This window comes from Pan paniscus, chromosome 21 (assembly GCF_029289425.2).
Source record: "Pan paniscus chromosome 21, NHGRI_mPanPan1-v2.0_pri, whole genome shotgun sequence".
NCBI classification, from domain to species: Eukaryota; Metazoa; Chordata; class Mammalia; order Primates; family Hominidae; genus Pan; species Pan paniscus.
Genome location: NC_073270.2, coordinates 15,652,916 through 15,677,536, shown reverse-complemented (window position 1 = coordinate 15,677,536; position 24,621 = coordinate 15,652,916). Strand labels below are relative to the sequence as shown.

The 24,621-nt window shown below is 37.8% G+C and overlaps 1 protein-coding gene and 1 pseudogene across 8 annotated transcripts in view; both read right to left on the bottom strand.

Annotated features, from left to right (window-relative positions):
• Positions 1–24,621, bottom strand: part of MACROD2 (mono-ADP ribosylhydrolase 2) — a 2,054,393-nt gene that overhangs the window by 1,271,582 nt on the left and 758,190 nt on the right. The window lies entirely within an intron of this gene.
• LOC100990573 (small ribosomal subunit protein eS10-like) lies at positions 18,345–23,336 on the bottom strand (annotated as a pseudogene).

Sequence of the window (24,621 nt, the reverse complement as noted above, 5' to 3'; positions counted from 1 at the left end):
CTGCTTTCAAACTCATTTCAGTTTCCAAGCAAACATTAGAAAAATAAATCCACAGCTGTTAAGGACTGCCACCAAAATATATGAAGCCATAAAACAGCAGCAGAAGTACATGGTTCTGATAGCTTTCCAGCCTCTAACACATACACATATCATAGGGCACGTCCTGCTCTCAGCCATCTTGGTGGGATCTAATGTCCACAAGAACCAGCCCTTAGTAGAGCTGCATTTTTCTCAGGTGGATGCTTTAAAAATAACCATGATGCAGGAAGAATGATTCCTAACACACAATAATCATTGAAAACAACCCAGTACACTGCTGGTGGGAATGTAAAATGATACCCTTGCTTTCGAAAAGATGCTAAACATATGCATACTATGACCTAGCAGTCCCAAACCTAGGCATGCAAGAATGCTTCCATTTGTACACTAAAGACATGTGCAAGAATATTTATAGAATCTCTATTCATAATATCCCCAAACTGGAAACTAATCAAATGCCCATCAATAGGAAAATGGATAAATTGTGGTATAGTCACACGATAGAATATTACATAGCAATAAAAAAGAACAAAGCATGGCTACATGAAAACATGAATGAATCTATGAATCTCACAACCATTATCTTGACTAAAAGAAGTGAGGTGTAAACATATACAGAGTATATGGCTCTATTTATTTAAATTTGGAAAATAGGCGAAACTTATCTATTAGCCCAAGGTACACTTCATTGCGGGAGGATAGTGACTGGAGAAAGTGTTCTGTTTCTCAACTGGGTACCGGCTACAAAAACATCCAGCTGGTAAAATTTCATCAAGCAGCATAACTGATACTTGCACATTCCAATATGTATATTATGCTCAACAGAAAGCTTTTAAAATAGTGAAATATTATGAAAATATATTGTCATCTTCAAAAAGATCTTGGAAAAAGCAAGGAACAATATCCAGATGATAGGGAAGGATCTAATGGGTTCATCATGTCATTAGATCACAGACTTGAGCGACAAATCTGACCCGTATGTTTGAGGACCACTGCACCTATGTCTCTGCCATATGTGGCTAGAAAGGGCATTATTGTGATTATGACTATGATTATGATATAATTATTGTCATTATCTCTATTGTGTATCAGGCACTGTATTGAGGTTCCTTTCATCAACATTATTTCATTCAACCTCACCAACAGCCTTGGAAGAGAACACTATAACTTTCATTTTGCAAGGGTGGAAACTGAAGCTTCAACATATTAAACTACTCATGTCAAGTTGTTAGGAGACCCAAGATATGGATGATCACTTTCACTGGTTATCTGAGGTTCCCTTGAGTCCAGACTTTGGACTACGAAACCCCAAACCCACTCTTTGGCTCCAGAAAATCCCTCCCTATGCTGTATGAGAGGGCGATGGTTTGCTCCTACTATGTTCATTTTTCCTGTATGGGTTCAGGTTTGTTCACTCTGTGTTCTTCAGTCTCTGAAATCCTGACTGATGAGCAGTCATGGCAATATCTGGTTCTTCTCTTTCCCACGCACATTTGGTTCAGTTCTACTGAGCCCAGCATCAAAGCAGCCAGATTGGCTGGACTCCAGGGACTTGTTGTGACTAAGATTTGCCTGCTGGAATTATCAATGTGATCACAGAAGTAACCCAATCTTCCGTTTGCTCTTTGAATTGTCAAAGGTTGATATGAGGACAGATCTTTTTTTTTCACAGTTCCCAGAGAGGCTCAAAATTTGCTCTTTTCTTTATGGATCCATATAAAATTTTTTATAATCAACATTGGCAAAAATTGCTAGAGGGTTTTTTCTAGTGGCAAGGAAGAATATGGTTTCTATGTACTTACATGAATGGTCTCTAGAGACAGGCAGACCTAGGTTCATATCCCAGCTAAACCACTGATGTAGTTTGGATGTTTGTCCCCTCCAAATCGCATGTTGAAATGTGACCCCCAGTGTTGATGGTGTGACCTGGTGGGAGGTGTTAGAGACATGGGGGTGAATCCCTCATGAATAGCTTGATGTCCTCCCCTCGGTAATGAGTGAGTTCTTGCTGTGCTAGTTCACGTGGGAATTGGTTGTTAAAAAAGAATATGGTACTCCCTCTCTTTCTCTTGCTTCCTCTCTCATCGTGTCAAATACCTGCTCTCCTTCCCCATCTGCCATGATTGTAAGCTTCTACAAGCCCTCACCAGAAACAGATGCCACCACTATGCTTCTTATACAGTCTACAGAACCATGAGCCAAAATAAACCTATTTTTAAAATAAATTACCCAGCCTCAGGTATTCCTTTATAGCAAGACAAATGGACTAATACAGCCACTTGCTAAGCCCATTGCATTATCTAATAAATGTGTAAAATACCTTCATTCAAGAATTGTTATAAAGAAAAATGAGATAATGCGGAAAGCACTTAATTCAATCTCTGCCATTGGATATGTTCTTTTCATAACTGGTAAATATATACACACAAACACAAATATAAACAATTTATTTAGCATGCTTTATCATAAAACCATGCATGATATACACTCAGGCACACACATATACTCTTACAGAATCAAATGTTTGTGATTTCTTAGCCTTCTAGTAGCTACAGCAACAAATTTTGCTTTTGAGACAGTTTGGTAATTGTGGTAGTTTTCTAAAACAGCTGAGAATTACAGAAAAGAATAACTGTGAAAGGCAATATGATAAATAATAAAGCAGCAAAATTGGTTATAAAGGAATCTGAGTGTCTAAATTCTATGAATTCAAAAAGTATGAAAACTGTGTAGTATTATATATTTCCAGGCCACTTATTCTAATGACAACTTTTATCATATGTGTAGCCTGATTTACATAGTATCTGACTCATTTATAGAACATTTTGACACTTTGAGGTTAATAAACTCTTAAGTATTAACAGTCTATAAGTCTAGATGTAATAATAGCCTTTTAATCCATTGTCTTCCCTTCTCTTTAAAGACCACAAGAGTTGAGCAGTCTTCCTTTATATTTTATGTGACCTCTCAAATAACTGAGAAGGAGACATTCAGATAGAAATTATCCACAGCCAAAGCTCTGCTGGGGAAGCTAATTCACATCAGAATTCAAGAAGACTCTGTTCCCTTACTCACTGGTGTTTAATGATTTTACTTCCTCATTACAGTTCTCTTACCCCAATATAGAGAAAATAATTAGACCTTGAATAGGGCAATTAAAAAGCAGATATCCTGAGCTCTGACACTTCTAGCAGACTGTTAGGGAGTATTGTCACCTGTTGGCAAATTTCTAAAAGGTTATAAAGTACTGTTGAGAAAAAAATCATTTATTGACAAGTATGACCTAAGAGTTTTAATGTTCTAAGTTTATGTTCCTAAAAAGCATATACATATAAGAGCTGACACTCTTTAATGCTGCCGTTTTTCTTTTAAACCTTGCAGTAATACTCTACTTCCAAGGTCTTTAAAGGCTATTCCTCTATGATAATATCAATTTATAACAAACAGAACTGTAACTTTGGGATAAAAACACCAGTAATCAAGTAAATGTATATTATAAAGATAAGACATACAATCTATAAAACTATTATATATTAGACCCAATGAGATTTGTTTGAAAAAGAATCTAAATATGCTTTCCTATCAGGTGGTAGTTCTCACTGACGCATATTTTTAAAAAAGACATTAAGATGTTTGACACCAAAAAGTAAGTATAGCTACATTACATAAGTACACTTCAATCTGTGTGCACATTAATATGGGTGAGAATAATTTTCTGTTCTTTAAGCCATTCAGTTTGTGGTACTTTATTATGGCAGCCCTAGCAAATTAATACAGGCACCATACTTAATGTCAGACTTACTGTACAATGAAGTCAACTATATATTAGATGTGAGTTAAGCCCTTTGGTGTGTCACTCTATCACTTGAGGCATATTGTGATGAAAGAGGCAAATGCGACATATATACACATCCTATTTTCTATATCCATTTATATATGTATACATAATAGAATATTATTTGGCCATAATAAAGAAAATCCTCCCATTTGTGATAACATGACAACATGAATGAACCTGCAGGACATAATGCTAAGTGAAAGAAATTAGACAGAGAAAGACAAATATATGATTTCATTTATATGTGAAGTCTAAAAACTCAAACTCAAGTAAGCAGAGAGTGAAAAGGTGGTTACCAGGGGCTGGGAAATAGGGGAAATGAGATGTTGGTCAAAGGGTTCAAAAAGAAAAAGAAACTGCTTGATAGTAAATGTTTGTTGCTTCTTACCACTAGATTTTGGGAGAATTTATTGCATAGAAATATCTAGTAATACATCTATCAGATACTCAGTTTTCATTTTCTTTTAAGGGAAACCTGATTTATTATTCAGTTGGCAATTTTAGTGGCAAAAATATACTGCTCAGTCTTTTGTGCAGCTAGAATTGGCCCTGCAGCATGGGTGAGGCAGTGAACTCATATAGAAAATTGCAGGGGATTTCTAGCGCCATTTTTCTGTCCTGATAAATGTGATTTCTTTCATCCTACCTTGAATGTGGGTGTGATGGCTGAAGCTGAAACAACCACTTCACCACTAGATGGAAAAGTCAAGAGAATCATACTGACCTCGACCCTGATGTCTTGGAGTTGCTGAAGTAATACCAGAAATTGCCTACCTTTTGACTTGTTATATGAAGAAAGAGAAAAAACTGTTTAAGCCACTTTTTAGTCAGTTTTTCTTTTACCAGAAACTGGAATACAATCTTTTCTGGAATAACTACTTTTCTCTTTTATGTCACTGAGGGAAATCTGGCATAGCTTCTCTTTTTATTCTTGAAAAAAAGCATTGACTCACTGTCATAAAAAGTACTGTCAATTTATTTTTAAAAATCTTTAGCAACACCTTTTGTGTACTGCTATGGTTTGGCTCTGTGTCCCCACCGAAATCTCATCTTGTAGCTCCCATAATTCCCACGTGTTGTGGGAGGGACTCATTGGAAGATGACTGAATCACGGGGGCAGGTCTTTCCCATGCTGTTCTCGTGATAGTGAGTGAGTCTCACGAAATCTGACGGTTTTAAAAACGGGAGTTTCCCTGCACAAGCTCTCTCTTTGCCTGCTGCCATCCATATAACATGTGACTTGGTCCTTCTTGCCTTCCACCATGATTGTGAGGCTTCCCTGGACCCATGGAACTGTAAGTCCAATTAAACCTCTTTCTTATGTAAACTGCCCAGTCTCGGGTATGTCTTTATGAGCTGTGTGAAAATGAACTAATACACATACACTATCTTCATCTATATTATTAGTATGGATAAAAAGTTATTAGAAGGAGAAAAATGAAAGAGATAAAAGAATAGAAGAAAGTGAAAAGAAAGAGGCCAACATAAAATGATATAAATAAGGGAAAAAATGGTAGAGGGGGAAAAGTACATTTTTAGGCCTGTGAAAGGAAATTAGTGTGAAAATTTTTAAGAGTCTAAACACTAAAGTGTAAAAACATTTATTGTCTCTTTCTAGGATGGTGGATGCTTTTTAAAATGTCATGCACCATGAGATTTTTGTAAGCATAAATTTCTTTTCCTGCTTTTTGAACTTTGACGTTACGCAGTGAAAGCCTAAATTTGAAATGCTTTTGATAACTGTCTTTCCAGAAAAGGTGTGAGGTGATAATGAATTGGACCTTTGAAAACACAGAGTGAGTTTGCACGTTCTAATTATTTTATGGGTTACATACAAAAAAGAAAAAAGAATTACTTAACCTACACACACACACACACACACTCACACACACACATACATATACATACATATATACACATACATATATACACCATATGTGTATGTGTGTGTGTGTGTGTAGGATAAGTATAATGTGTGTGTGTATAGGATAAGTATAAACATATATGTTTAAATATATGTGTGTGTGTGTGTATTTTTGGATAAATATTACAGAGAAAAGAAATATTAAATTAACCAGTGGCACAAAAATGATGTATTTTAGGGTATGGTATATTGTGACATTCATACAAAATGTGTCACACACATATTAACAAAAAGAGAAAAAAATACAAATTAAAATTTTAAACCTCTTTACAAGCTATTTGTGAAAATAAAATTCTTTGGGTGTTTTTGTTCTTCTATTAAAAATATATTACCTACTTTATAGTTATAATTATAATATGGTGTTTGAAGTTTCCTTTCATTTTAAATGAGCATTTTCATTCATCAAATCTGTGTTATGGTTCTCCATAGAAGCAAAGCCAATAGAAATTGGCTACCGTAATTATGGAGGTTAAAAAACTCCATCTGCCATTTACAAACTAGAGAGACCCAGGAAGCTAGTAGTGTAGTTCTGAGAACTGGAGGGCTGATGATATAAGTCTAGTACCAGTCAAAACAGGAGAAGACTGATGTTCCAGCTCAAGCCATCAGGCAGAAAGAGTGAATTCTCCCTTCCTCTACATTTTTGTTCTATTCAGGCCCTCAGTCAATCAGATAATGCCCTCCCATATTGGAGAGGGCAATCAGCTTTATGCAGTCTGCTGATTCCAATGCTAATCTCATCCAGAAACACCATCATAAAGCCACCAAGAGTTAACATTTAACCAAATATCTGGGCACCCTATGATCTAGTCAAGTTGACACAGAAAATTAACCATCATAACATCTTTGGTAAATATGAAAATATAATGTAGCATATGTGACACATATTTGTATGGCACTGGAGCCAACCTGCTTGATTCAAATCCCAGATCTACCACAGGTTTTACAACTTCCAGTAAAGACTTAGCTCCTGTGGGCTTCAGGTTCTTCATCTGTAAAATAGAGAAAATAATAGTACCTGCCTTATAGGATATTGTGAGAATTAGGCAAGTAAATACATGCCAAGTATTTAGAATAGGCCTAGAATCTAGTCAGATCTAGTCAGCACACAATGCATTTAACTATTATTTTGTGATACAGACATCATCATAAAATATTCTAGAAGTGAATATCACCTATATTGGTTCAAAAAGCAAATGAAAAAATTAGACTAACAATGTAGAGATTAGTCACTCAAAAAGTGTAAATCTACGAGAGCTATTTGAACCTCAGTATAAACATATAGAACAAACACAGTTTTTATACTTGTATTTTAAGACATAGTTTTATTTTTTGTTTATTTTTACCAAAGCTAAAAAGAGAAATCCTAAAATCAGAATGGTCCCCCTACAGAATGGTCAATTTCTACCACCTCCCTCTCCTGTAGTCCCCTATTTGAAGATGGGTCTATCATCCTGAACAGTTTTTCTTACTTTTTACGAAGTAAGTAACATATGTTCACCACGGGATAATCCAAAACACAAAATAGTAAATAAATAGGCAAAAAGAAAAAAACAGTAAACACTACTTAGATTTCCACTACTCAGAGATAAACACATTTTCGTATGTGTCCTTTCATACCATTTTCTATGCATTTTTAACAATTTAAATAAATAATATCTATTTTAATACCAAAATTAGATCACATATTCATACTATTTGCAATCTTTTTCTTTTATTTAGAATTTCATGAAATGATTTTCATGTCAATAAATATTTTAAAGAAATATTTTTACAGCATCATTTTAAATAGCTAGTTCTTATGAATTTTTTCAACATTTCCTCGGGTAACTCATTGGACATTTAATTAGTTTCTGTGTTTTCTCTGTCATAAATAATGCTGATTGCTTCTTGTAGCTAATACTTTTTCATATGGTTGAGCTCAATTATAGAAATAAATGATTTTAGGTTTTTGACACACAGCATAGCCATACTCCAAAAATGCAATATTTGTGCTATGTCTTGTGTGTTTCCAATAGGTTTCAATTGACTTCAAGAAAATGATCTCAACCAGATGTGTATGTAAGGTTGCACCAAAATGGTGAGAAAAAGGCAAACTTATTTTACAGCTAAGAAGTCATCCAGAACCCTGAATCATTTTTGAGTGTTTTGACTCTGATGCAAAACCCAGTAAAGGACTTGATAGGTGCGGTACAATATGATGAGTTAAAACTGAAAGCCTTTCCAACAGATATTTACAGAGCAGTGTATCATTGTTCTGGTTTAAAGGGAGAAATTTGTATAAATAATTCATCCCCCTCACAACAACAATAAAATAAAAGTCTTAACACTTTCAAGTAGGTGTTAAAATAGGAACTGCTTTGCCAAAAGTAAATAAGTGTAGTACAAATTTCTCTTCCTGCCAAGACAGAAGAAATTCTACATCACAGGTGGGTAAAGAAATAAGATACACTACCAGAAAATATTCCAGAAGAAATACCTCTTTATACTAAAGAATTCAAAGAAAACACTGGCTCTACAACCAACCAATTTAATTTAATATTTAATGTTACATGAAGGATGACTACCCTGGGGTAGACCTTCATTTTTCAAACTGCACTGAGAGAGAAGCTTTCCAATGGGGGAAAACATATCTCTTTTTGTAAGCTCATCAATGGTTGGGTCTTAAGGGTACCACTTCATATTCTATAAGGAGGTCATTTTTTAAATGAGGCCTAAGGCCTCACTATTGATAATAGATTAAGAACTAGCTTAAACTCTGTCTCCTGGTCTCAATCAAACTCAAACATTCCTTTATCCTTTTCTTGAGTTTCAAAACCTCCTTACTTCTTCTTTATTGAGAAATAAATTCAAGGTGCTCTTTAGAAGGTGTTGGTTAAAAAGTTATTGTTACTGGAATTTTCTGATCTTTATGGCTGTTCACTCAGGAATATGTGCAATCAAACACTCTCTTAAAAGAGCAAAGGATTAGCTGCATGCAGTAGTGCAGGCCTGTAATCCCAGCTACTTGGGAGGCTGAGGAAGGAGAATCACTTGAACCCGGGAGGCAGAGGCTGCAGTGAGCCGAGATCGCGCCACTGCCCTCCAGCCTGGGTAACAGAGCAAGACTCCATCTCAAAAAAAAGAGGAAAGGCCGGGCACAATGGCTCATACCTGTAATCTCAGTGCTTTCGAAGGCTGAGGCAGGAGGATTGCTTGAGGCCAGGTGCTTGAGACAAGCCTAGGCAACATAATGAGATCCCATAAAAACTTTAAAAATGTTAAAAAGGGAAAGGTTCATATCTGGCTGGGTCTTTAAGATTCCACACAGTCCAACTGAGAACAGGGAAATAAAACTGATATCAATTCCCAAATTCCTGGGAAATGTTCACATACACTATTCCACTGGGTTCCTGCAGCAACCCTAGAAAGTAAATTAGAATGGCAATCATTAAAAAGTCAGGAAACAACAGATGCTAGAGAGGATGTGGAGAAATAGGAATGCTTTTACACTGTTGGTGGGAGTGTAAATTACTTCAGCCATTGTGGAAGACAGTGTGGCGATTCCTCAAAGATCTAGAACCAGAAATACCATTTGCCCCAGCCATCCCATTACTGGGTATATACACAAAGGATTATAAATCATTCTACTGTAAAGACACATGCACATGTATGTTTATTGTGGCACTGTTCACAATAGCAAAGACTTGGAACCAACCCAAATGCCCATCAATGATAGAGTGGATAAAGAAAATGTGGCACATATAAACCATGGAATACTATACAGCCATAAAAAAGGATGAGTTCATGTCCTTGCAGGGACATGGATGATGCTGGAAACCATCATTCTCACCAAACTAATATAAGAACAGAAAACCAAACACCGCATGTTCTCACTTATAAGTGGGAGTTGAACAATAGAACACATGGACACAGGGAGGGGAACATCACACACCAGGGCCTGTCAGGGGGTGGGGGACTAGAGGAGGGATAGCATTAGGAGAAATACCTAATGTAGATGACGGGTTGATGGGTGCGGCAAACCACCATGACACGTGTATACCTATGTAACAAACCTGCAGGTTCTGCATATGTACTCCAGAACTTAAAACATAATTTTTTTAAAAAAAGGAAAGAAAGTAAATTAGACAAGTATGGTTACCCCAATTTAACCAAAGAAGAAACTGAGGCTCAGTAAGACTGAATGGGTTCCTAGGGGCACAGCAATAAATGGTGGAATCTGAGTCAAACCCATTCTGTTTATATATGTATTGTCTTCAGGCAAACTGACACTCAGTATCTTTCATCTGCCAAGACTTCTAAGGGCCTCTTAGCACCTTACTCCCTCACTTGCATTTCTAAAGTTTCTCTCAGTCTTTCATCATTTTCACTGTCCACACAGTTGGTTCCAGCTAGTGTTTTTCCTTAAAAAACAAAAAACAAAAAAAAATTAATCCTTTTATGCCAAGTCGGATTCTGGATAACTGTTGACCATGGCAACTATATTTTAAAAATATAATAGAACTGTACTATTAAAAAAAACGAAGTGTTTATTTCTTTTCATTTGGACTAATAAATAAATACATTATTGATTGATTATTGATGGTACAGATGGGATCTTGTTATGTTGCCTAGGCTGGTCTTGAACTCCTGGCCTCAAGCACTTCTCCTGCTTTGGCCTCCCAAAGTGCTGGGATTACAAGTGTAAGCCACCACGCCTGGCCTTTGCTCTTATACGAGAATGTTTGTTCGCACATCTAACTGTGTGACCAACCATGAAGATCAGAAAATTCCAGTCATTGGTATGATGCTACACCAACAGCTTACTGGGAAATATTTAAATATCATTTATAGTCCAGTTAAACTGATATAATCAGAATTGTTTAAGCCAACACTTGGAATAGAGCTGAAAATTGTTTTGAGTATATGACAACACAAAAGAAAAAAGAGATCTTGCTTTCTTTTGCGTTGATTACTGTATCCTTACCTGGACTGATAAATGAGTACAACACTTAACTTTAAGAACAAGCTCCTTGAGATGACAAACTAATTTAATCTATCCTAAATGGATTCCTTGGAGCACAGTCATTTTGAATATGTTGTCTTCAATATCAAACATAAGCAACCATTTTTCTTTTTCTTTCAATAGCCATTAACTGGATGGAGATATGCCTCAGCAATAGTTTTCCTTTCTTTCCAGATATTGTCCATAAAATTATTGGTTAATCTTACCAGGCTGCAGTGAGGTTTATATCCCTCATATCTCAAAGGACTTCCACCAATCTCTAATTGCTTTGTGAATTTGACCCTCTTTTTCTTCCTGGCGCTGCCATAAAATTGCCTTTTACCACCAAGTGTTCACTTTATCAGCACTTCCAGCACTATCACTGGGATTCTCTTTTTCAGCTAATAATAGTCAAAACCATGTGCCAGAGCAGTTACAATCACAGACAGAAGGACCATGCCAGAGTAAATAAATAACTTAGGGGTGCCATTCCAAATGAGGGAAGTACAGCATGGGCGATGGTCAGATACTCATTGGCTAACAGTGTAAGCCAGCACTCCCTGTCCAGAATTGGCCGACTACCCGTGAGAATAAACCTATAATGACTACACTCTTCAGTGTACACACACACACACCATTTTAAATATAAAAATGTCTTCTGAGATAAACAGCTTTCTAGTGAATCGTAAGTGTGAGGGCAATGTGAATGGGGTGTCAGCTGTGTGATCCTGAATCCAATGTTGTAGATTTGAAGGGGCAGAGAAGAGGAAGGCAACGTAATGTGGATTAAGGGCTGCTTCCTAGATTTAGGAGGCTCTCCAATTCTCTAGGCCATTTAACTTCTGTGAGCAAGTCCTTTAAGTCTGTGGTACAGCAGGTTTTCATAAGGTTTTCATAACTGAAGGCTTTCGAGGTGGACTTCATGAAGCATTCAGGGTTCCCAGGAGCCTCCACGCAATAGTGACAATGGGAAGGAGCCATGGTGTTTTCATGTGGACTCAGACTTCCAACCTACTTCATCCAGAACAAGGCCTGTTTCATATGTTGATTTATTTTAAAGATTTTATGTAAATACAGGTTTCTAAGGCTTTTTGAAAATGTTAAAAAAAATTAAACCCAGTGATCCCTAGGGTCCCTTTCAACCCTAATATCTTACCTCCTGATTCCTCTGGAAGAGAAAAGAGGTGAACGGTTCTATTCTCACCACCACTAGCTACCCTATCTACTAAATCCTGATGAATCACTGACTTGGCTACCTATGGTTGGCAACATGTTGTAAACATGGGCATACAAGGTCAGTTGTCCCCCAGGTTATCTAATGCTTCGTTTTCAACAAAAAGTCAGGAAGAAAAAAGTGTGCCAGCAAGGAGAGTCAGTAGGAAAAAAAAATGGCAGGAATATGGCAGAAGAGAAGCTGAGGAGAGTCCAGGGACAGGGAGCTTTCAGCCCTCTCGTCAAACCAGACCCATTTCTGCCAACTCCTGTGTGTCCTCAGAGAGAGTAAGGATGGGAGTAGGGGAGAAAGAGAAAGTGGGGAGGGAATAGAGAATGGAGTTGTTAATCTGACTGGTTAGGGCCTAAGCTACTAATTGAATCACATTTTCTAATGAGTGGGGTCACTGTTTCTTCAAATGTAAGAACCTGCACTCCAGGTGCTTGATATGTATTCTCAAATTTAAAGAGGGCAGGAGGCACTGCTTAAGTTTTGAACTGAAGTATTCGCTGGAACACTAGGTACCGGTTCAGCTGGTAAGGCAGCACTTGGATATCCAGTTCACTGCCATTGTTTGCACAGTGCTGTCTTGGGAACTCTGCCAAGCAGTATAGTTTTAGCTGGACAGGGTGGAGAAATTCCTGGGTTCCTTGTCTATCAAATATTCCATCCATCCTGATCCCCCTCTCCACCTCAAAAAGTGGAGAAAAAAATAAATATCAAAAATACAAGAAGAACATTCAGGTTAGATTGAAGGCATCACTGTAACATTCAGCCTTCTTTATGTTGGACACATTCATAGATTCTGAACTCTCACATTCTCCTCCCCTTCTAAGCTCAGCAGTACTTGAGGCCAGTCCTAGGAATTTGGTACAATACTCACTGGGTGCAGTTTCACCTGGGATGTCTGGTAACAACTTCTTGTCACTAAGATTTTAGAAACTGTTTTAGGGTAAATAAGGATCCATGAAGGTACTTGCCGGTCCTCACAGGTAGTTCACAGGCCACAATCTGTGGGTGAGGTCAGCCATCCCCATAGCTTGTAAGAGTTTTTTTCTCCCACAAGTGTATACTAGAGCACCAAAAAAAGACACGTGGAATCTGGCAAGAAACAATCCACCTCAGATGGTACAAAGACCATAATGAAGGGACTCCTCATGATGTATGGGCAGGTTTCAGGCAACTGGAAAAGCATGTCAAATCACCAAGAGGACGGCAAGAGCAAAAAGTGGGACCCGCTGGGACTGAAGGCCTTGTGTTACTGCAGGCTTGGGAGTGCTGGCTCCATGAAGGAGGGGACTCCGGACAGGACCATAGTCCTGGAGGAATACAGCCTCTGCCAGAAATGGGACCCAATGTGGGGAAGCCGGGAAAAGAATATCCCAACCTTTTCCTTCTCCTTCCCTCTCATCTCCTGCCAATGCCTCACTATAAGAACTGGCAAGGGAGTTGGGTAATGCCAGCAAACACATCAGCCTCTTGGGGACATAGATAGACATAGGACAGAGAAGGGATCTAAGTGATCTCATGCACATATATGCACGTGGGATAAGGCAACTGGAAATACTCAGTGCAGATCCTTAGCCCAAGGGGAAAGTATATACATATATCTGAGGTTTGTGAACCCCTTAGGACTATTCATGGATTCCAGGGTAAGACAGTCTAAATGTATTAATGACTTTCAAATCTATACCTCTAAGTTATATTGTGATCTTTCCCCCAAGTCCGGGTTTTAGATGTACAGCTGCCACTAGACACCGTCTCTCAGCTATCCGATAGGCAGTGCAGATTCAGGCTGCTCAAAACAGAAGTGGTTCCCTTCCTTTTCCCTTTAACCTGCTCCTTCTCACAGGTTACTTTTTCTATGAATTTGAATCACTCTGGCCAGATAAGTCTAAATCTTTAAATCCTTTTCCTTCTCTCTTTAAATCCCATCAGTGACTAAGCCCTATTAATTCCATCTTCTAAGTATCTCAAGAACTTCTTCTTTTACTGTCAGTCATATTGCCACCTCCTTGATACAGATTTCCATCACTTTTCACCTAGATCACGGTCCCTTCACATGCATCCCTGACCTCTTACCTATTTTCCACAAAGTCACAGAGAGAAACTTTTCTAAAAAGAAAATCACATCATTCCATTCCACTAATTAGAACTCTTCTGTCTTTCCCTTTTAGAAATCCAAATCCATCCAGATTCAACTGCATGTACACCAGCTTTGTCTCCAGAGTTTCCCCGTGACTCTGAAGGTCTAGTAACACCAAATGAGCGACAAGTTTTTTTGCATACTGTATGTTGTGAATACCTTTCTCTTAGCTTCCTCTTTATTGGCCTAGTGAGGTGGTAACTTTTTATTTAGAAGGAGTTTTGAAAATACAGAAGACTTGCATAAATATCACAAAGATCTCCTTTACATCCTTTTCCCTGCATTTTCATTCATTCCTTAACATCCACTTCCTGGATTACTTTCTTTGGTCCTAACCCCATCCTGTGAAGCTCATTTCCCCCTTTCTCTGTTCTCTGTTATTTTCCTGCTCTCGGTGGTAACTGCACTCTGACATTGTTCTGTGCTTAGCTTACCTGTCTGTCATTTATGTTTTTTGTTTGTTTGTTTGTTTTTTGAGACGGAGTCTTGCTCTGTCTCCCATGCTGGAGTGCAGTGGCACAATCTCAGTTCACCGCAACCTCTAACTCCTGGGTTCAAGCAGTTTTTGTGCCTCAGCCTCCCAGTAGCTGGGACTACAGATGCCCACAGCCACATCTGGCTAATTTTTGCATTTTCAGTAGAGACAGAGTTTCGTCATGTTGCCCAGGCTGGTCTCAAACTCCTGGCCTCAAGCAATCCACCCACCTCAGCCTCCCAAAGTGCCAGGATTACAGGCATGAGCCACTGCACCTGGCCTGTCTGTCTGTCATTTAATAGGCCAAGTTCCACACTGACATAGGCGAAGCATTACCAGGAACTTTTGCGGAGTTTACCCTAAGTAGACACCTGAGAAATAAATGCTCAGTAAGTAAGTGAGAGAATGTCCAATCCTATGATCAAAAGACTTTTTTAAAAGACATCAGGGTAGGTGGGTTTTGTTTTTGTTTTTGATTTGGCATGGTTTTATTTACTTAGTTTTTGCCATCTTATAAATTGAGTCAGTACTACTAGCTCTTATCTATTTCAAAGGAGCTGAGAAGGAAGAATCTGTCACTCAGTGAAGAGACACCATGACCCCACTCCTGAGTAAGTCTTCTAAGCTTGTACAGACACTTGAGAGGAGATAAGTTCGAGAGGAGGGAATCCCTAATATGCTACATGATGGAATAAGTGGAGGGTTGTGCTGAAAGCATGACACAGACCCTGGCGGGCATAAAAGTGACTGCCAATCTCTCTTGGGGAAGGCTGTGGATACCTTGCAGAGTTAATAAGGGTCCCAGGCAAGGAAGTGATCAGCCTCACCAGCAGGAGGCCATGTGAACCAGCTGAGGCCCTGAGCAGAGAGGGTGGCAGGAGAACAGACCTCAGGTAGCAGCCACCAGCAGAAGCCATATTCAGGGATGTCACGTAAATCTACCTAGTATGGAATGGGAAAAGAATTGGGAGAACATGGTGATGATTCAGATTGCAGCAATTTACTAGTGAGAAAACGCCTAAGTATTTACTGACTTGTTTTCATTGTTGACAACATTTCTTTCCAATATGCAATAGGCTGAGCGCCTGCAGATTGCAAAGTAAGGAGCTCCTAGGTTTAGGTGCGGGGACTACAAATGAGCACCTTAGACCCAAGGGCAAGTAGTGTGTTTTCAGAGTAAGCTCATCTACAGCTCTGTCAAATGGAAACTGCATTTCAGATTGGTGGCCTTAAAAAAGCAGTCAGAGAAAAAGCACCCCAGGAGAGGAACCAGTGAGGGCTGGAACACAGAACCAGCATCAGGATTCAGTGCTATTAGACTTGCTCTCGCATACCAGTGAGCTGAAACAGCTATTTCATAATAAGGATCTTGGGAATAAAAAACAAGTTTAGGTGAGAACTACTTTGAAGGAAGGGGCAGTAAACTCACTGAAATAAATGTATAAAATTCTGTGTTCACCAAAAATGGAGCACACTCACCAGTCGGGGTATGATGCTGGCAATCAAATGAGCAATTCGTCAGCTTTTAAACCTCAGATATACATATCGTGACTCAAATATTAATAATGTACAGCAATGGCAATGTTTCAGGAGGTTGCATGGAGAAAGAAAGCCAGTCCTCAGCAACTGTTGATTGGGAATTTACTCAGTAAGTAAATGTAAGGCAATTTCCTATTCCCAAGAACCTCATTCTCAGGATCCAGAGCAGAGATCTTAACAATACCCAAATATCTATACATCAAAGATGAAAACAGACTTTCCAATAAAGGCAAAGACAAAATGGTATTGAGGGCAGCTGGGAGAATCAGGAAGGGTCCAATAAGGAGGAGGCATCTAAGATGGAACCTGAAAGGGCAAGATTTCAATAGACTGAGCTGTGCGATGAGGAGGTCTCAGAGAAACAATGAGGAGGAGCTCCAGAAGAAGGTGGCTAACAGCCTCGATACTGCAATACTGCAAAAAAATCAAAGAGAACAAGAACAGAGAAAAGACTATTAAATTCTGCACAAAGGAGAGTTTTGGTCACTTCCATAATAGCAGTTTCAGTAACGTTGACGAATCAGAGCTCGATTTTGAACAGCTGAGGTTGTAAATTGCTAGTAAAAATGTGACAATAATAAGTGGAGACCTAAGTTTGTAGTTGTTGGCTGGTAAAGGGAAGAAGAGGAAAGGTTCAAAACGTTGAATGGAGGCAGAGTAATTAAAGGGCATATGTTCACTTTCTGGGAGGGATAGCAGATAACTCAGAATAATGTGAAGGAAGGGAAACTGAAAGGTTAAAAAGAACCAAAAGGCCTGGTGGATGGTGCATGTTAGGGAACAAGGTCCTAAATGGAGCTGGGGCAGAGTGATGGAGAAACAGTACTCTGTATTTTGTTTTAGATTTACTTAACTCATGATTTAGAGGACTGTGTTCAGTAATAATAAATAGTGAGTATTAATAACTTCCACTGACAATTGTATTAAATGCCAAAAAATAATAAGAACTAAAATTAATTAATACTTTGCTATGTACCTGGCCCCAGGCTCAGAACTTTATACTTAAAATAAAATTCTGCATCATTTCTGTATGCTTATAGTATCAGATACCCCCAGAGTAAGTGAAAGTTTTATAAGTATAAGCACTTCCAAGATTGCAAACACCCAGCTTGCCACCACCTGGAAATAAAGAACTTGCCATCTACGCGGGATCCCTCCCTGCCCTCACTCCACCCTGCCCCCAGCCCGACAGGAAACGTGGGGACCTGTGTGATCCATATCCCTTCATCTGCAGTTATTTTCCCCTTGGGAGTTCTGTGCAACACATGAATCCTCTCTACCCTCATGATTTCAGCAGTTTATGGCTCATTTAGAGCCACCTCAGAAAATCTCTCCCATGTCCAATGCCCAAGTAAGCACTTCCCTTACTCAGATGCCTCTGCTCCAGCTCCCATCTGTTTATCTCAGGAATACCAATTCACTTACTCTGTCTTTTGCTGCTCCTCTCCTCTGTTACTCATTTAATTTTTAAGTTGAAAGGGAACTTAATCCTCCTTGATAATCAGAAAAGCACCTACCATTAATGACATATTTATAAAAAGAAGGGACAACTAATATATAGTGGAGTGAAATCACACAGTACAGTAAATCCTCCTCCCTTTAAAGATACTCAGAATTTCTCTCCAGCATCTACATGAACCTGCGTATCTACAACCTGATTTCCTAATTATACCATTTTTGTCTTAGCCTTCAAAATTAAAATAAGGTAACTTTTGTGCTTTTATTTCTATTTTAAGATGTAAAATAATATTTTCTGTAATTTGTCACTGTAAATTAAAATTATTTCTTCTATACTATGGGCAAAACAGGTTTTATGGGCTAACCTAGCTGTCATTTAGAAACTTGATTGTTCATGAAAATGAACTCTGCATTCTAAATGACTAACTTATAAATACACCTTTATAATAGAATCTCTTTGTATGTTGAAAACTCTTTGAATATGAAGATAAAGCATAATGTGATATTGTTATGCAAATGATGGCATGGAATATCTACCTAAACATTAATGATGCCTTTTCCAAGATTATTAATTAATTTTTGTACTAGATTAGTTATGCTATCAAATACTCTTAAAATTTTTCAGCAGCTTCCTATGTAGTAGAAATTATTTAAGAAAATTAACTCAAATATAAGGTACATAAGCATATGAAGAGTGTAAGACCTTCCCAATGTCTAGTTTTGATATGTCTAATGGCATATCAAAAATACCTTATAAATTCTCCTGTTGTGCTAATGACTTGAAAATTACAATGAGCCAGAAAAGCAATCTATACAGTAATTAATGAATTAATAATCTACCTCGTTTCAAAAAGGCACTCAAGTCAGCTTAACAGAAAGCATATAATTAAGCAAGATACAATGAATTGAATATGAACTTGAAAAAGGAGATAGAAAAAGGAGAGTAAGATGGAGAGCATAGGTGGATTCATACAGAGATACATGCCATGAAATACTGCAATTATAAGTGGGCCCCCATATTTGGTTCTTAGAGTTACAGAAGCCAACCTAAAGAGAGAAAAAAAGATCAATTTCAAGATTTGCAGTGTTTACCTAATAAAAACTACTTTAATAGTACTTATCTAAGGATGAGAACAAGTATCTCTGATACTGAAATCCTAAAGAGATCCTCAGTATTTTCTATGATATTCTTAGAGTAATTCCAATGATAGGATCCACAGTGAGACTCAAATCCTCTCCACACAAGGAGATGGCAGCACACTAAAGCCTAGCTGGATAAAAACCAGCTCCATGGGAAGCTATTAAAATGCTGTACAGTGCATGGGTCCCCCAGTGGATTTGCTCAGTCACAAACTCCTTTAAAGCATCTGTTATAATATATGAACTAATTATCTTTAAGTCAATCTTACCTAAATATTCAATCCCAGTCCACGTTTTGAAATGTACTGAGCATTACCAAATTCACAGGCCTGAATCCAGCTACTTAGTATGGCTGTGGAAATACAGGACTGCGTGCTTTAGTAAGCCGTGAAGCTCAGGGAAGCATTCTGGGCATGGAATTGCCGTTGTATCTGAATGCAGATTACTTCTGCTTTCCAGAATAAACAAATGTTGAAATTATCCTAAAATGGATAATGGCATTACAAATACTGAAGTGAGTAACACTTAATATTCTATAAATCTAGTGGCACAAGTGATCTTCTGGTTAAACAAAAGAAATACGCAGCAAAGGAGACACTAGAAAATGGAAATTACCTGTGTTTATTTTTTTAATAAATCTGAAATCAGTGAGGGTTTAGATTTTTTCTTTTTTTTTTTTAAGCTTTTTTGGCTGGAAGTTTATACAATGCAAAATAACCCTCTCCAAATTTATTGAGGTGGCCGACCATGTCCACGACCAAATTCGCCTCTAAACTGGAATTCAGTTGCTGACCCAGTCCCAGCCTCGGCTTTCTTGTCGGCACCAGGGGGCACAGCACTCCGTCTGTAGGTATCTCTGTCGGCTTCCCCTCTTGTGAGTCTTGCAGGTCACTCACCCTTCAGACCTTTAGGCCGAGGCCTGCCAGTCCCTGGACGGCTACGGCATAGAGTGGCAGGCACAATCTCCGGGGGCAGATGAAGGTAATCACGGAGATACTGGATACCCTCATTGGGTATCCAGGCAATACCCAATGCCAGTAGAAATGTCTCCAGGAAAACTGTGCCTTCACGTAGCCTCGGGACTTGAGAGACTGCATGGCCTTTATGACAGGAAGGTTGGACACATTCTTGTCTGACAGCTCCAGGTGCTTAGGCATGTGGATGTCCTTCTTGGCCACCGTGACTCCCTCCTTAAAAAGGAGTCATAAATGGCAATCTGGTTCTTCTTAGGCATCAACATCTTGATGGCTGTAGGGTCCGGGGCCAGGGCCTAGATACAGTCTTTTAAAAAGAGACATATGGGATCTATTTTCTTTAATGCCTACCTAAGAAAAATAACGTTATTGTCCAAAGTTGTACTTTTTAATCTTTTGAAACTAAATGAAATTTACTCTTCTAAATTCCTTAGTACATTTGAGAGTATTATGACTGAATTTCTAATTTGTTTCACAGTGCTTGTTTTGTTTTTCAATTTGCTATAGAGAAGTGAAATATAATAATTAAGATTTTAATTTACTGTTACTGAAAGTGATTTCCTTTTAAAGTCATAACTGTATTATTCATTTGCTAAGTTTTCCTAAAACTTTGTATTACTTCTTTATTTCTATTATGTTAGGATAACAAATGAAGGAAACAAAACTCTACAAGATACCTTTATTTTCTTTCAGATATTTAATTCAAAAATGTCATCTTTTGCAATAAACATTATATTAGTCCATTCTCATGCGGCTATGAAGAAATATCTGAGATTGGGTAATTTATAATGGAAAGAAGTTTAATTGACTTCTGCATGGCTGGGGAGGCCTCAGGAAACTTACAGTCATGGTGGAAAGGGAAGCAAACATGTCATTCTTCACATGGTGGCAGGAGAGAGAAGAATGAGAAAAGAGACAAGGGGAAGCCCCTTATAAGACCGTCAGATCTCAGGAGAACTCACTCACTATCACGAGAACAGTATGGGGGAAACATTATCTCCACTTGGTCCCACCGTTGACACGTGGGGATTATTACAATTTAAGGTGATATCTGAGTGGGGACACAGAGCCAAAGCATATCACTTATAAAAGAGTATAACATTGTCAAGATTCAGAATTTAAACATTGTCTTTTTTTGTTCTCATTGTATTTGTTAGAAATGTTTTCATAAAGCTAGGAGCAGTAGTCTAAAGCCTCATTAGATCAAGATTGAGGAAAACAGGTCAGTCGCTAACCATGAAGGGGCTTGACAAGCTTCCAATTTACAGTTGAAATTCATACATTATAATTTTTGTGATAACCTCCCATATGTCAAACTAACTATTAGTACCAGGGATATAATTAATAATCAGGATACATAAGGTTCCTACTGTCATGAAGCTCACAACCTAAGGAGAAAAGCCAACACATTTTTACAAACCATAAATTATGTCAAATGCAATGAAGACAATAAACAGATGCTGTGAGAAAAATAAGATGAAATGTTGAATTTAGAAAAGTGGTCAGACAATACTATTCTGAGGAGGGGACATGATTAAGCTCAGACCAGAAGAAGGAGTAACATACATAAAAAGTAACCTAGAAAGAGGGAACAGAAAGCAAGATTCAGATATGAAAAAAAAGCTTGACATAATTTAGGAACTGATGGAAGCCACGGAGTTTAGTAAGCAATGGTGAGACAGGAGATGTTTCTGGTCACTGGAGATGCCAAATCATATAAGGCCTAAAAGTCTCAGTAAGATTTTTTTATTTTCTTGTAAAATAAATGGGAGAGAAACAATGAAAGACTGCATGAGAGAGGCAAGGATAAGGGAAAGTATTTAGAAAACAGAATGAATTAATGAAATTTTGCCCCCCTTAATAACTCACGTTACTAGTAAATCTTAAGAGATCAGTTTTGAAAGCTACAGAAATCTCAGATAAACTAAAGCAACTAAATTGAGTATAACACATATAACAAATGTTATGTTCAGAATATGGATAATCTGGGTTTTTTTGAAGTTCTTCCTATTGATAGAATATTTATTTCCTCTTAATTTCATACATCCACAGGCCTCCTAGATTCTTAGAACTATGTTTTCCTCCAAAGGAAAATAGACATAGAAAAGTACCCAGGGTAATATAATAAACACTTCAGTTCTCACCGTCAACAGTTTTGAATTTTTCAGACTTACTTCAGCAATAATGTTCATTTGACACACCTTCTACTAAATTTTGACCCTCTCCAAAGCAAGCTAAGTAATCCTTTCAAAAATTAAGTTCTCTTTTCTTGGTAGATAAGGCTATATAGTCAATGAATTTACTAGACTTTATTAATCAAAAATTCACGTAGCCAATGCTCATGAGGGCTGCAGTTCTCAGGTCATTTTATATCTAACCTAAAAACATATAAATAAGAAGTTGTTAGGCACTTGTCTCTGATTTTAAAAGCATACATGGCATTCTAAAGTACATGAGGCAAGAAATGTGCCCACCATGGTAACCTCATCCGAAATGCCCCAGAGGAGGAATGATGAGAACATGGCTGAGGTGAACTCATCAGAGATGGCCCAAAGCTGGAGTGGTGAGAACATGGCTAAGGTGACCTCATCTAAAACAGCCCAAGGCCTGAGTGGGGAAAGCAACAGGAAAGAGCGGACTCTCCCACTCTGATGGAGTATTGGCTCCAGCACACATCACTCTGCTTTCTCCACCCACCCTAATTTCTAAGGATGATCTTAGATTCAGATTGGAAGATTCTGAACTAGAGTTGTCACTTCCACCAAGGAAGAACCTGTGCTTTGATTGCTCAGCTGTTTTCAGCTGATAAGTGAATCAAGATCGCCTCAGGACAAAGCTAACATTACTTTTGCTTATCGTAAGCCATTTTTAGGGTCATGAGACCTTAAAAACACCTTCATGGCACATCTGTCAATAAGCAACAACAAAAAAATAGAAAATTTGTTCAAGTTGGGCATTCCGCTTAACAAAAAGTGTGATCCTTAAGTTCATGGAAATCCACTATCCCCTTGGTATTCCTCAAAAAAAAAAAAAAATCACTTTACCTAAAAATATCCCACATGCAAGAGTTTATAGATCCTGGAGTGACAGATATTATCTGATTTCAAATATGCAATAAACCAAAGAAAATATTTTTCAAAATGTTTATTCTATGGGCCAGAGTGTTCTTGAGGAAATTATTTTAGGACCCCAGAGTCTTCAATTAAAGGGTTACACACCATTTTCAGTTTATAGCCCCGTGTATAACTAAGACAACTACCAGATGGAAAGAGACTCTGTGCCCACCAGACATTTAATATTCTACTCTCCACACTCCCTAAATGAGAGAAAGTGAATATAAGCAACTAGTAATTGACAGCAACCACTAATTGACACAGATACAACTATCTCATAATCCATTTACTATTTTATTAATCCTTTCACCACAGTTAATAACATCTCTTGGAAGCTGAGGTCTGAGACTGAATTAGATGCATGCTACTTTGGCTTCTCTTCCAAGAAATTAGAAAAAGCTCAGGACATGATAGATCTGTATAGATGTTTTCAGAGAAAATAACTGCATTTTTAAATAAAGCAATAACAACCATCCCGGTGAAGGTGGAGACTATGTCCATCTCCATGAGGACCATTCTATTTGCCAAGGGTACCATATTATTTGTTGAATTAATGCTGGATCATCTGGCATACAACACGGTAACTAGAAATATAAAAAACATTTATTAAATAGTGATAACTTCCAACTGGTAGCTTACTTTTATGGAAGTATTTTACTTCATTAAAAATAATTTATGTTGATTTCCATCTGCCTCTCCATTCCCATTTTGGTTGTTATTATTTTATATCAGCATAAAACCCCAGAGACTGAACACTCATCTATTTTTGCCACATATTTCCTGTTATCAAGTCACAGTTCCCAGTTCATGAAACAAAAATTTGGACGTGGTGTTTTAGGGGATGGATATATATATATATTTGTAAGTGCCTAAGTCCTCAAATTGCTCAACACTAACGAATGTGACTTCTACTGAATAAGGCAGGATTGTAAAGGATTGTCTTTTATGGTCTGATATTACCCATTTTAACTCAAAAATCTCTGTTTTATTAAAGCAACTGCCTAGCGATAACTTTCTACAGAAAAGAGCCACCAATACTATAAGCTGTCAGATAAATCATGATAATGTAAAGCAAGAGTTCTCTGTTTTTTTTCCATATGACTTTTTTTAAACAGATGCCTCTGGTATAATTCGACTATGTAAGCACTAAAAGAAAGCAATAAGTAAAAATAGAATATGAAATTTGAATTAAAAATGATAACCTTTTTAGATATTGATAGTAATCTATTTAAGCTCTAAAAATTCAAAGTTTCCCTTTATAAATATACATGCATGCACACATATTAAGACACACACACCTACACTTACACATTTGTTGAAAATATATTGAACATATTTTATGTACCAGGTCCTAGGTTGGGTGCTGGTAAGGCAATGAAAATCAAAAGCTGACATGAACCTTGGTCTTCTCAAGCTTGCAGTCCAGAGGGCAGAAAGATTTTCATGAAATAATCATTAAAAAATGCAAACTCATCACAGCAATCAGCACTGCAAAGAAGATATATATGGTATATAGTAGAGGCATGTGGTCTTGAGAAAACTGGAAGAACTTGCTTCATTTAGAGGCAGGGGTTTTCTGTCACAGGAATGAGGTGGGTTCAGAAAAATAAACAGGAGTTAACTAGGCAAAGACAGGGAGGATGTGCACGTGTCTGGCTCTGAAATGCAGGGGAGCTAAACACAAGTGAGTGCAACCCTCAAACAATGGGGAGTCAGTGGATATATGCAACTAGGTGCTTATTCTTCAGGCATATAATTATGGGTCCTAATCTGCAAAC